The sequence below is a fragment of the Perna viridis genome, chromosome 13 (genome assembly GCF_037379345.1).
Source record: "Perna viridis isolate PV_CMFRI_1.1 ecotype Kerala chromosome 13, ASM3737934v1, whole genome shotgun sequence".
NCBI lineage: Eukaryota > Metazoa > Mollusca > Bivalvia > Mytilida > Mytilidae > Perna > Perna viridis.
In genome coordinates, this window is record NC_142457.1 from 31,794,106 (window position 1) to 31,807,234 (window position 13,129).

Genomic DNA, 13,129 nt, shown 5'->3' on the forward strand with positions numbered 1-13,129 from the left:
CTATGTCACAGATTGCCTGTTTCACAAACATCGGAGTGCTGTCACAGATTGTCTTATATGACACTCACTAGAATGCTGTCACAAATTACCGTGTTCCACACCCACTGAAATGCTGTCTTACAGATTGCCTTGATTCACAATCATTGAAATGCTGTGCCACAGATTGCCGCGTTCCAAACTCACTTTAATGTTTGTCAGAGATTGCTTTGTTCCACATTTTTTTAATGCAGGGTCACACATTGTAGGGTATAATGGTTAGAACTCCTCCCTTTTTTTCAAATTTTGATAATTTTGTCTTCTTAATCTAATAGGTTTCCCTTTATTCTGTTCCTTGTACCAATTGTTAGGTACAGACCATTTTTGTACTGATGAGGGAAGGCTTGCTTTGTTATAACAAGAATAAGATTACTCTTCATTTTAGCCATCAGTCATCGATTGATAAAAATATATTAATATTGTTTAATATTTCCACCATCCCTTAACAATGTAGATATTCAAATACATTTTTTAACTATGGCTGCTGCTGAAAAAAGAAAAAAAGAAATAATTTCCGTGCGTCGGCAAAAATTAAGTTTTTAACTCCGAGGCCCTTTAAAAAAGAAAATGGTCTATGTCTTACTTTCATATTAAGCAAACGCTTTTTATCCTTGATACAGATTTCAATTTTAATAGATATTAGACAGGAAAAGAACTTGACCAAAATCGGCTAAGTGCTTGTTTTACCCTTTATTCCTCAATAAGCAAAACCCCCATATTTAATCCAAGCCTTTCTTTTGAGACGGAGTATGTCACCTTGAGGTACAATTCATAAGATCCATTCATCTTTACTCGAGCTATAATCTGCAAAACAGGAAAATGTTTGATTCTGGTCCCTCATTCACAATCAATTCAAGTGAAAACCCCTAAAAGTAATCCTGGGCATTCATTTGTGGTTTAATTTCATAAATATCCATACACTAATACTCAAGTTATTATTCAGACATGAAATATCTACAGACGACGTCAATGACGAATCTGACGAGAACATGATACTATTATTCCACCGCAGACATAAATGACGAAACTGACGATAGCATGATACCATTATTGCACCGCAGACAACAATGACGAAACTGACGACAGCATTATGCCATTATTCGACCACAAATTCTTAGTAACCTATTTGTATCCCGTTTGAATCTTAAGTAGCAGTTCGCCTAAGAATCATGTAATTTTCAGAGAGTGATTTATTGATGTCAGATATTTTATCCAAATTGACTTTAAATCAGTTGGATATATAAGAAAAAACAATGAATAAAATGAAAAAATGAAAAATGTTTTCACCGTTACCATAGCAACATGTGAATCAATGGATTAAAAACACCATATATATAAAAGGGCCAATGAAATCAAGTGTGCCATGGGTGGTGGAAATCCTAATAGAACAAATGAAGACATGCTTTTGGAAGTATTTTCTTTTTATATGAGAAATAAACTAACACAAAAGTTGGATCCTGAGAACCAAAATGATGAGGAGGATGTTCCATTTTTAGACTGTTCGTTTACAGCTTGTGATATTCAATATCAATAATTGATGCATCCCAACAACAGCTTTTTATAAGTGGTAAAAAGTCTATAGAAAACCTCATTCAGAGAGTAACAAATCAGGGGAAAATATGCAAGAGCAATTTATTTGTCAAATCAACTGATATAAAAGAACGTGTTGGAGTTTGTAAACTTAGATGTGAAGACAAACAATATGATCTACTTTGGTCTTCTTCATCCTACCTTGGTGACAAATTTCTTTGTAACCTTCGGATGGCTCACGGATTTTATGTCTATGGTATTTTACCAAACCAGTATTTAAGATTCTGTCAGGCCTCAAATATTGGATGGATTAGCGAAATTACCCTAAATGGAATATTTCAAAAAATTCACCGGTGGTAGAAGGTTTAGTAAATGAGTAATGTAAAACAGCACTTCTCGAGGAAATTGCTTCATATGAAGAACTTCAAGACGGCATTGACATTGTTACTGATGCTAGCCATGGAACTAGGAAGAACTCCATGTTTACTGATGTTGTATGTCTTGGTTCTAAAACTCACAAAGTGTTACATGTCGAAACTATTTCTAAAGTTGATTGTCCAAGTGCACAGAAACACGAACTGATTGGAACAGAAAGAATATACAAGTATTTTAACAATTTACACGATGAGTATGAAGTAAAAATCCGTGTTCATTGTCATGACAGAAATACAAGTGTGAACAAATTCATAAGGAGCAATGGAATGGATACTAAATCTACAAATGATACTTGGCATGCAACAAAAAACATTGCAAAGAAAATTAAATCAATTTGCACAGGGCCAAAGTACAAAGAGGGACAAACTTGGCATCCTGAGTTACCAGATGAAAGTGCCAGTATCAAGACTCACATTTACTGGGCAATGAAACATTGTAATCAAGATCCTACAAAACTTAAATTAAGTATACTGAATATTGTAGAACATTATAAAAATAATCATGAACACTGCAGTGAATTATCAAGATGTAAAACAGAACTGAAGTGTGAGCCATCAAAAGATGTGATTTCTGTTCCAAAGGCAGAAATGTTACTTGGACTAGCTTTAATGAACACTCAAGTGTATAAATCACCTGTAGATTATATTCAATGTATGGACAGTTATTATGTTGAAAGCTTCAACAATGCTATATTGCAGTATCATGACAAAAGGATAAACTTTTCCAAGCAAGTACTACGACTAATCTAGCTATCTTAGATTGGTATGAACACATGAATAGGGATGCAATATCAACAAAAACTGTGCAAGATGCTAAAAAGACAGACATATAACATGTGGTCAGAAATATGGTGTAAACTAGTTAAAGCATATCTAGATTAATAAAATTGGAAAGGCATAATTCATTTTTCAATTGAAAAGGTGATTAAGAACTATTTCTTGGTGTAGCAAACAATAATTAACTCTAAAAGTCGTCTGCATATAGTTACCTAGATAACCTCACATGCATTTGTTTTTATTTTACACACAGCTGTTTGTTTAAGAACCGCCCATATGTCCTTATCTAATAAAACTTAATTGCGCATGTTGCCCGATCAGACTGATCGGATGTTGCTGGTTTAAAATATCGGGCATGAACCGGACAAAATTGACAGACTAATATGTCGATGATTGATACAGTATGGCTTTACTCTTGCCAAAAACGTACACTGAAATCTGTCTAAAGAAGACACCTTTTGAACTTTGAATATGGTTTGGTTTAGAAAGGTGTGCGGTTTAACAAGGTTATAAATACATGTTAATTAATATTAAAGATTCAAAACTTTGGTGTAGAGGGGTATTTAGAGTTCGGAAAAAAAAGAGTAATACAGGGAATTAAGGTTCTACCGAAAATACAACGAATGTAATCAAAGGACTAAGACCAGACACGAAATACTGACAAAAGTAACAAAGAATATATAATAAATAAAATAATACGTACAAAGTAACAAAAATTAAATGAGCAACACAGAATCTACTATAAATGGGAGCATTGACCAGGTGCACTGGTAGGGTGAGCGTCCTCTGTTTTCTAGAAACACCCGCCGATTTGCTCATAGAAAGTTTTACATGTTGTTTGTATACATTATCTATTAAGTTGAATTTGAAACTATCAAACGGTACGACTTACAGCGGTGGTCTTGAGATAGTGTACTTATGCTGTGAAATTTTAGCATAGATCTTTCAAGATGTATGCCCCATGGCGTAAGTCTTTCAAGAATTTTGTCCTTTAGACACGGTCTAGAGCCGTGTCCCCTAGCATAGGTCCTTATAGCCCTTAGGCTAGTTCTTTCATCAGTTATGTGTCTAAAGGTAGGTCTATCAAGAGTTATCTCACTTTGCCTAGGTCTTTCAAGTTATGTCTCTTAGCATACCTCTTTCAATAATTATGCCTCTTAGCCTTGGATTGTCAAGAGTTACGTCCCTTAGCCTAGGCCTTTTAAAATTACGTCCCTTTGTCTAGGTCTTTCAGACTCATGTTTCTTAGCCTAAGTCTCTCAAGATTATGTCCCTTAGCCTAGGTCTACCTACTTCATACAATTCAGCAAAAAAAGTAAAGCACATTTTGTTTTGTTTTCACTGCTACAAATGGACTTGATATTGCTTAGTTATAACAAAAATAGTATAGTGTTCTAACAAAAAACGAAATGCACGAAATTTCACAGGAAGCGACGCAAAAGTCAGTGCATTTCTCATATGTAAGTGTACAATGTTTTTGATTCTGTTTGATCACTTTCGAGACAGAGTTATTGGTGTAGACGCTGAACATCATCGGAAAATTTAGCGAAATTTTAAACGAACGGTAAACCTGAATTTTTATACACAGAAAAAGAAGAAATGAAAATATTATAAATTTGCATCTAATATAGAACCGAGGACAAGAACAATCAGGGAAATATTAACTGCATGACAAAAATTCTACCATTTTTAAGAATTCTAAAGAAAATGTCCACCTCTATATTTCAACCAATTCGAGCGTGGTCTTAATGTATGTCATGCTTTATATATCTTTAATGAATGTAGTTACACATTCCTAACAGATAAATAATTTGAAATTTGCATTTCAAAACAATTTTTGAAACCCTAAATTATGAAATATTGCAGAAATGTATCTCATATATACATAATTTTGCGATTTTTAAACAAAAAATAACATGTCCGCATGGTTATTTGACGTAATTTTAGTGCAAACAACGTTGAGTGGAGAGGAATATGTCCGCGGTGTTTTAAGGACCAGCCTATATGAAATTCAGACACTGCCAATTGTAAAGTGATTCATAGTGAGAAAAAAAAACACCAAACAAACGATTTCCAGTCTATATATGCTATACTTTCATATTACTATAATCGTTTCTGTATTCCGATCTGCACTTTTTAGGAAATCATGCATTCATCTCCCACTAAAATCTACCAAATGTAGCCAAATCAAGAATGATAACTCTTGCAAAGTGCCAATTTCATGTACTATCTATATAATTTTGTTCTCAAAAGCACAACAACCAAATGAAAATGACATGCATGAATCACCTTCTGTCTGATTTTTAGAAATACTGCTTCTTAAGTGTAAACACTTTTCTACAATATCCGCATTAGAAATATTCAAACAACAAAAATTATGGTTTGATTATCATAAACAACACCAAATATGGATAGCCAATCTTCTGTTAAGAGCGAATCCAAATAAAGAAGATTTATCAAAAGCAGAAAAATCACGAAAAACAAATAATTGACGTTATAAGGAAGGGCTAAAAAATGAAAGAAACGATGCTAAGAAATTGATATTTTAATGGTAAGTGGAACACATAAACGTGATTTGTTTGTAAAATACATACATGTAGTAAGTAACCGTTACTAGTACATTATGTACATTGATTAATCGTATTTCCTGATTTGAACAAACTAGACCAATCGATGTCTGGACCTGCGTAGCACTGCAGCTGTGATTTATATTTGCGACGATTAGGTTGTGAGTTGTGTTCACAGACCATTTACTTTCATACACACTCAGTTTATTTAAGGCACTGAAGAAGGTTATTTGTTGACTGAAAATTTTGCCCATTATATACTTTATTATAGTGTGTTAACATCTTTATCGGTATCGTTGTACAATCCTTTAGACTTATATAATTATTTTTGTTTGTGCTGCATCGTCATGACTGGACGATCCGATACCCATTAAGTTTGCTGGTTGGCAGATTTCTTTAGACTTTATATAATTTTTTGAACTGCCTGTATTGTGTTTTTACGCGATCCCAGTAGACTTAACATTTTCCATCTCTATCCGTTATGAACTGTGACGAATATTTTAAGAAATTAAGGATAATTAAACAAAAACAATTGAGAACTAGTCACCATTTATCAAATTTTACTCAATATATCCAACATTTCTAAGGGTCTTCACATCAAGCTCTTGCCTCAAACACCAAGCAGGGCTTCCGGCACCCTATCTCGTAGATGGGATCAGACACTTTTCAATTGTTCAAAACGCCTACTGATCCTACTGAAGAAACACTGCGAAGAACATCTTAAGAAACTAACTACAGAATTTAATCGATTGATAGACTCATCGAAGAAAGAACTCACGACTTTATTATTAAGCGTCTTGATGACATCACAAAAACTCAAAACCAGGCCCTTCATGACAAACAGAAACGTAAATTCCAACGTGATGGCATGTCACCAATAACATTATCACCATGTGAAAAACAAGGCAAAAGACGCAACAGACATTTTAAACGAAGAAACACACCTGACAGTCAACCATCCAACACTGTCATTAATCTTTCATCACACAACCTAACTGAAGATGAAGAAGTATCTAATGGTAAGGTCTGTGATAGTGAATTTCGGGGATTGTCCGATTCCGTTTTTATTGTATTGTATGATTTATAGTTTTGTATAATAAATAAAAAAGCGCATCAGTCTCATAATCAATTTTACAAGAGCGATCTGAAGGTCCTGTGTTCGATCCTCAACTGGGGCACCAATTGTTTTTTCGAGCATAACTTCGTCGTATTTGCAATTAGGGATTGTGGACCATTTTTTTTTAAATAAAACTTTTTGGGACGTCAATCGAAGCTTTAATAAAATGGAATAGTACTGTATGTGGTCGCCCGTTTTATCTGTTTTTAATAAGCAAGACGATGACCACTTTATATGTCGTGAAATTTTTTGGACATTATATACATGTACAAGGTCGTATAATTGTCTTCTATTGAAGACCTCAAAACATTTAGAGTAATTGTTTTTCTTCCAAGTATTCTCGTTTTTTTTTATTGTTTAACTGTTTACAACAGACACAAGACGTCTTGTGTTAACCCCTTTAGTAAACTTTAGGGATTCGGCGCCGTAGATATTTTTTGTTTTGACCACCACAAATCCCCAGCGCCGGATCCCTAAAGGGATTAACACAACATGTTCAATAATGGCAAAAAGAGGGTCGATTTGGGGGGATTAGTATCAATCATTATTTTTTTACTCAATAGGGTTTGTAAGTATCGTTCTGGTTTTAGTTTCCCTTCCGGAATTTCTTATGTAGAATGTATTGAAATCCGAAGATTGCATTTTATTGTTTACTTCCTGGAAATTGTAAGGCTGCAGGGAAAACGGTAGTATTTATTTTCCTATAGCCAACAATACTAACCTTTTCAAGTTTTTCAGTAATTTCTAATTAAAACTAAGCCTCGAAAACCATTTTTGTTGTAAAACTTTCATCTAGAGATTAAAAAATCACAATGGGAATAGAGGATGACCATCTTTTTTTCAACCACCATCAAACGTTTGAAGGTACTGGAAGTTTTGCATTTTTTTTTTGGTTCCGCACTCATTTGTAATATGCAGTCTTTTTAAAATTTCATAAACTATGCATTTTGAAGGGTAAAAAAATAAACTTCATTTTTTTAAACTTTAATCCTTTGAGAATCTGAGAGAGAAAAATCATCATTACAAACTTTGTCAGTACACCAATCTGTTCTTTCAAAGTTCTACTTCCTTTCATCTGAATAGGGTACATGAATGGTCAACCTAATGCAGAGAAATAAATATTACTCTTTTCCCTATACCTCCACTCATCTGAATGAACAAACAGGAAAAGTGTTTTTTCACTAAGTACATCCATTTTATGACACAAATAAGAAGTTATAGAGCTCTGGTACATTGTTTTGATCCTTGCCAGGGCATATTAGAATCACAGTGCACATCATGCAAGACAGCTTTTTTCCCTCCTGAAAAAAAAATAATAAATTCAATGCTGTTCATTCCATAAATAATGAAAGCTGAACAAAATACAACATTGTTTCATCATTAGTTTGATAATGTAGTGTATTCCTACAGAAACATAGCCCTAATACATGAAAATCTGTAAAATTAGCTTCTTTTATCCATTTCTTGCTATTGGCCAAGGGAAATTAGGTAATGAAAAACACATATTTTCCACTAAAATGCAGTTTTTTTTCTGGTAAAGGATAAAATCAGCATTCTAACTACACAATATGATTGTGCAGTGTATGCTAACAAATAAAAATACTTACATGAATCTTCTAAGAAGGTTATTTTCAAATCAAGTGTTCAAATACATATGGCTGTGGTGCTGCGGCAGGGCACTTTGTTCAGTCAAACCTCTAAAACCTAGCAATTGACATCTATTATTGATTGCTTATACCTATATAAGACAGAATATTGTATTTATTACATGAAAAAGTACAATTTGTCACCATATTACCATAATACATGAAATTCTTATGTTTTATGCTATGAAAATTAAGCCTCGGACTGAGTCACGGACAATTCAAGGTTTACAGAAATAAATATCACTAAAGTATGATAAAAAATTGTTATTCCAGACTTGTCGTAAACTATAATGTGTATCATAACAGTAATTTGCACCAAAACTTTTTCAAGAAAGTGGTAAACATGAATCTGATATTAAGTGACCATATGTCAGGGGAAATAACTGTTTTTCTCAAAATCCTCAAGAACTGCATTAAACATTATTTTTAGAAAAATATCAATTGAAAGCAGCAAAAATACATTAGGTGAGTGATTCTTACATTCAAATATATATAATAAGTGTGCATCTACTTTGAAAACTTCTATATTAAGTCATGCAGGTGTAAGTGTTTGTTTACGCCATGAAGCGGTGTCCGCAGAATCACAATGCAAAATCTTCTATTTTATGCTTTTCATAATATTTTTTATCATTTAGAACAAGGTATTTGTCATTTTTTATCAGTATTTCTACACACAAAAAATTGCTGTTATAATTGAACCCATTGATGTGTTAATGACAAGTCTCCATGCATTTGAATGAGGACCCATTCTCATAAAATCTTGGAGTCACGTGACAAGACTTACATACCCTATTAAGTAAAGGTAAATCTGTGCTATCCTCTTTTGGTCTCTCTACGATGATTGTGATTTACCGTCTATGTATTGGATTTCTAAACTCCACAAGAATCCATACAAACAACGTTTCATAGCTGGATCTGCAAAATGTACCACCAAACCTCTTTCAAAACTTTTAACTTCTATACTCACAACTGTCAAAGAGGGTCTGCAGTCCTACCACAACACTTGTTACTCCCGTAGTGGTATTAATTCATTGTGAATCCTGAAAAATTCGAAAGATCCTTTGGAGACAATTAGTTCAAGACTATTATCTGAATATAGTAGCATTAAAACCTATGATTTTTCAACACTGTATACTTCTATTCTGCATACTCAGTTAAAATCAAGACTTAAAAACATTATACATCGTTGTTTTTCCAAAAAAGATGGTATACCTAGATACAAATATACAGTTCTTGGTAGAGATTCCTCATACTTTGTAAGAAATAATTCCAAATCATCTTCCAAATATACAGAGGAAGATGTTTACAAAATGCTGAATTTTTAATCGACAACATATTTGTCCAGTGTGGTGGACGTTTTTTTCAACAAACGGTCAGCATTCCAATGGGAACAAATTGTGCTCCTTTACTTGCTGACCAATCCTTCACTCTTATGAGGCTGACTTTATAGCTGATCTGATCAGAAAGAAAGAATATCTTTTGGCTAGATCCTTAAATCTCAGTTTCCGCTATATAGATGATGTATTATCTTTAAACAATCCTAATTTCAGGGATTTGATACATCGCATCTACCCAAAAAAACTTGAGACAAAGGATACTACAGGCACTGTGAAGTCAGTCTCATATCTTGACCTACACTTAGAAATCGATGGTAAAGGAAAACTATTGACCAAACTTTAGGACATAAAACCTGTGTTAAAAGCTTACAAAACCCCAAATTTAGGGTTTATAAGTACATATGGGTTGTAATTTTGTATGTTTTAAGTGGAAATTTTCATTCAAAAGATGATTATAGCAAAACAAGTGCAATGCATATCTGCACTTGGGTATAAGGAAAGTTCTCCACTAATGACGAGGAGATAGCCTAGTATGAGAATGCCTCTAAAATTGTTGTCAATTGTCCAATTATGATAAATTTGGTATCATTTTACTCGTAAGAAGTTAACCTTTCAAGAAATAACTAGAAAATTAAAATATTTAATACTGCATTCTGCTTAATTAAAGGGAGCTGCCAATACCCCTACACATTTAAAAAAAATTGCTTTACATCTTAGAAACTAGTGTTTTTATGCTATGCTTTGATACAAGGGTTAAAAAAATGTAAGTTATGGTATGGACCTGTGTTGTTGTTAGCTAAGAAGTCCCTAGCAACCAATTATACTGATTTTTTGCAACATTAACAAACAATCATTGAACTGATTCATGTGTGAAATAACTAGAAAATTAAAATATTTAATATTGCATTCTGCTTAAATACATTCCCTGTTCTCTCCAAGGGCTGATTGCTCTTGTAGCTTTGTTCTGTACTTTTGGTAAAATGCCTCCATTTTGCTAAAATGAACTTTTTCAGCATGGGTGTGTAGGAATTTACCCCTAAACTTCAATTTGAAACCCCCTTTGACAAAAACATTTGAAAAAAATTTCCCCCAGAATTTCAGAAAAATAAACTTCTCCTGACATATTTCAGTACCCAAAGGCATTATCTACACAGAAATATAAAACAAATACAAAAATAATCAGTACTGGAGCAATAACAGCTGATTTTATATGTAAAAACACTCCTCTATTAGTTGTGGTCAAGTTCTGGAATTCAAAATAAAGAAGTTTTTTGACAATTTTGTTATATATGTCATCATTCTGACAAGTTTCGGTTAAATCCAACATCTTTTGATCCGGCAAATTGGATTCAAACACACCCACTGTGAGCCTTGCTTAAAAAAATCTGAAAATGACCACTTATTTAAAAACTTCTCTAACTTTTTTCTAAACAAAGATTTTCTCAAAAACTAAAGTGGTAATTATTCTTAGATAATCATGTTATCAGTAATAAAAGCTGCTTTAACAAAAACACTTATTAGAAAATAAGTATGAATTATCTAATTCTTAATATGGTAAAAATATGGAAAAAAACACATTTACAACAAATAAAAGCAATTTTTAAAGTACTTCTTTGATATAAAAAAAATATAAAATTGTAATAATAAAATAAAGAAATGATACAAAAACCAGAAACAATTCACAAATTGGGGACAAAATGATTATCCTTCAAATTCAAATGTTGGATTGGCATCAGTTGGCTTAGACAGTCCAATAGGAAACAGGAAGACACAAGAGATTTTGGCCCATTTGAATGTTCCACCACCTAGTAGAAGTAGCATGCAGAGAAACTCAGCCAGAGTAGCAAAGGAGATAATAGACCTGAATATAGAAGACTTGAAGGAGAAAACAGAACTAGTAAAAGCTGATAACAAAAGTAAGGGAAAGCCTGAAAATCTTGTAGATTTGACACTAGATGGTCGATATCCTGGTTCAAGCCGCTCAAGCCGAAAAAAAACCAGGGCTCAACGCTTCTCAGTCACAGACGTTGGGGATGGAGCAAAACACAGACAGAAAATACATAATTGTTGCAGTGTCCCAAAACCTATTATGTTGGAAGGGAGCATGGTTACGAGGACTTGGTTTTGAAGTAGTGTGTCTTGGAGGCCATGAAGGATGTAATGCATCTCACAAAAGATTGGCACCTGTGTCAGAATATGAGATGGGAAAGGATGTAGGAAGCCAACTAGCACCACATGGTATTTTAATTCGGTATGCTACTACTGATGGAGATGCCAGGTCGGCGCAAGGAGTTGAAGATGCTATCCAAGCCTTGGTACCTTTGTGGGAAGTGCAGAGACTTGCTGACTTGGTGCACCTGAGCCAACATCAGTTTTGTACAGGATTACGTGCCGAGTTTAGTGAGACCATGTTCCACGGTAAAACAAAGATGGAAAATAAAGAATTGAAACAGAAATTTAGCCTTGATTTGAGATGTCGATGTTCGATGATTTTAAACCAACTGATGAATGATCACGAAAGGAACATAGAAAAAATTGGTAAAATTTTACCTGCAATTGCAACTGCTACACTAAAGTGCTATGATGGGGACTGCTCATCCTGCTTCAGGGATTCCGTGGTGTGTGGTGGAACAGAAACAAGTAACTGGTGGTTGTGATCCTACTACCTCAGCTGCTATAACATCACTGTGCTAAAAATGGACAAAACAGACAAAAAATCAGTCACTGAACTGGTAAAGATGATGCTAAGTGAAGAAGCAATCAATAGTATGAAAATGTATCACACAACGAACAAGAATGAAGGTTTCCACCGTGCACTGAGTGTAAGCCTACCTAAAAATGTAACCCATAGCAAAAATATGGAGGGGAGGTTACATTCTGCAGTTCATTGCAACAACAACAGGCCTGGTACATCAGCCATAAAAAAGAGCAAGAATTTGGGAATACAGATTTCAAATGACTGTAATAACACTTTCTTCGAAAAGATGGACAAAGACTTTGTTTACCACCAGCAATATGAAAAACGTACTGAAGTAAAAAAAACACGACTTCAACAGATAGCTCAAAACATGGAAGATGACAAGGCCTACAAAGAGCACAACAAAAAGAGACCTGATAACAAAAAGAGCCAACTAGATGCTGTACCAGGATTGCTGCAGCATAGCAAGTACTGCAAAAAGAAGATGCCCCAGTGATGAAAGAAGAAAATCAAACATAAAGGTCCTTTTAAGGACCACCTAAATCTTTCAAAAAGATTCTTAGTTGATGCAAAAAAAAAGTAAAAAATAAAATAAATAAAGACTGCCTTCCCCTAGCCTGGCCTCCCCCTCCCTTAATTTTGTCAAAAATACCTAAATCATTGTCTGTCATCCTGAGGGCTACTAAAGATGGTGGCAATGGGGCAATGTGACCAACACATTCCCCTTTTGACACGCATGTCTGCCTACTGTTTTTAAAGCCGTGAGGCTCTAACACCAAATTGACAACATTAATGCAGCTAGTGTTGTGGCACAAGTGAGAAACATCAACTGCAGGTAATTAAGCAGATTGATGCTCTATCATGTATGCTAGCCTGTGCACATAAACTGATTTCCACCCAATGGCCCCAGGAAATGTACAATTTATAATCCTATATTTGCCATTGGGTGTTGAAGTTCCTGTCCATATAATACATTCCCTGTTCTCT

General features: G+C 34.1%; 1 protein-coding gene across 8 annotated transcripts in view; it reads right to left on the reverse strand.

The window, feature by feature from the left end:
• Positions 1 to 7,429: 7,429 nt before the first annotated feature.
• The window catches only part of LOC148600335 (uncharacterized), a 58,084-nt gene continuing 52,384 nt past the window's right edge, over positions 7,430 to 13,129 (reverse strand). For 7 of the 8 annotated variants that reach the window (XR_015917608.1, XR_015917609.1, XR_015917612.1 and 4 more), the window contains 4 exons: positions 11,995 to 12,134; positions 8,896 to 9,147; positions 8,069 to 8,199; positions 7,430 to 7,762 (listed from right to left, as the gene is read on the reverse strand). The gene's annotated coding sequence lies outside the window, so the exon portion shown is untranslated. The remainder of the gene's footprint in view (positions 7,763 to 8,068; positions 8,200 to 8,895; positions 9,148 to 11,994; positions 12,135 to 13,129) is intronic. The other variant, XR_015917611.1, reaches the window with a different exon arrangement.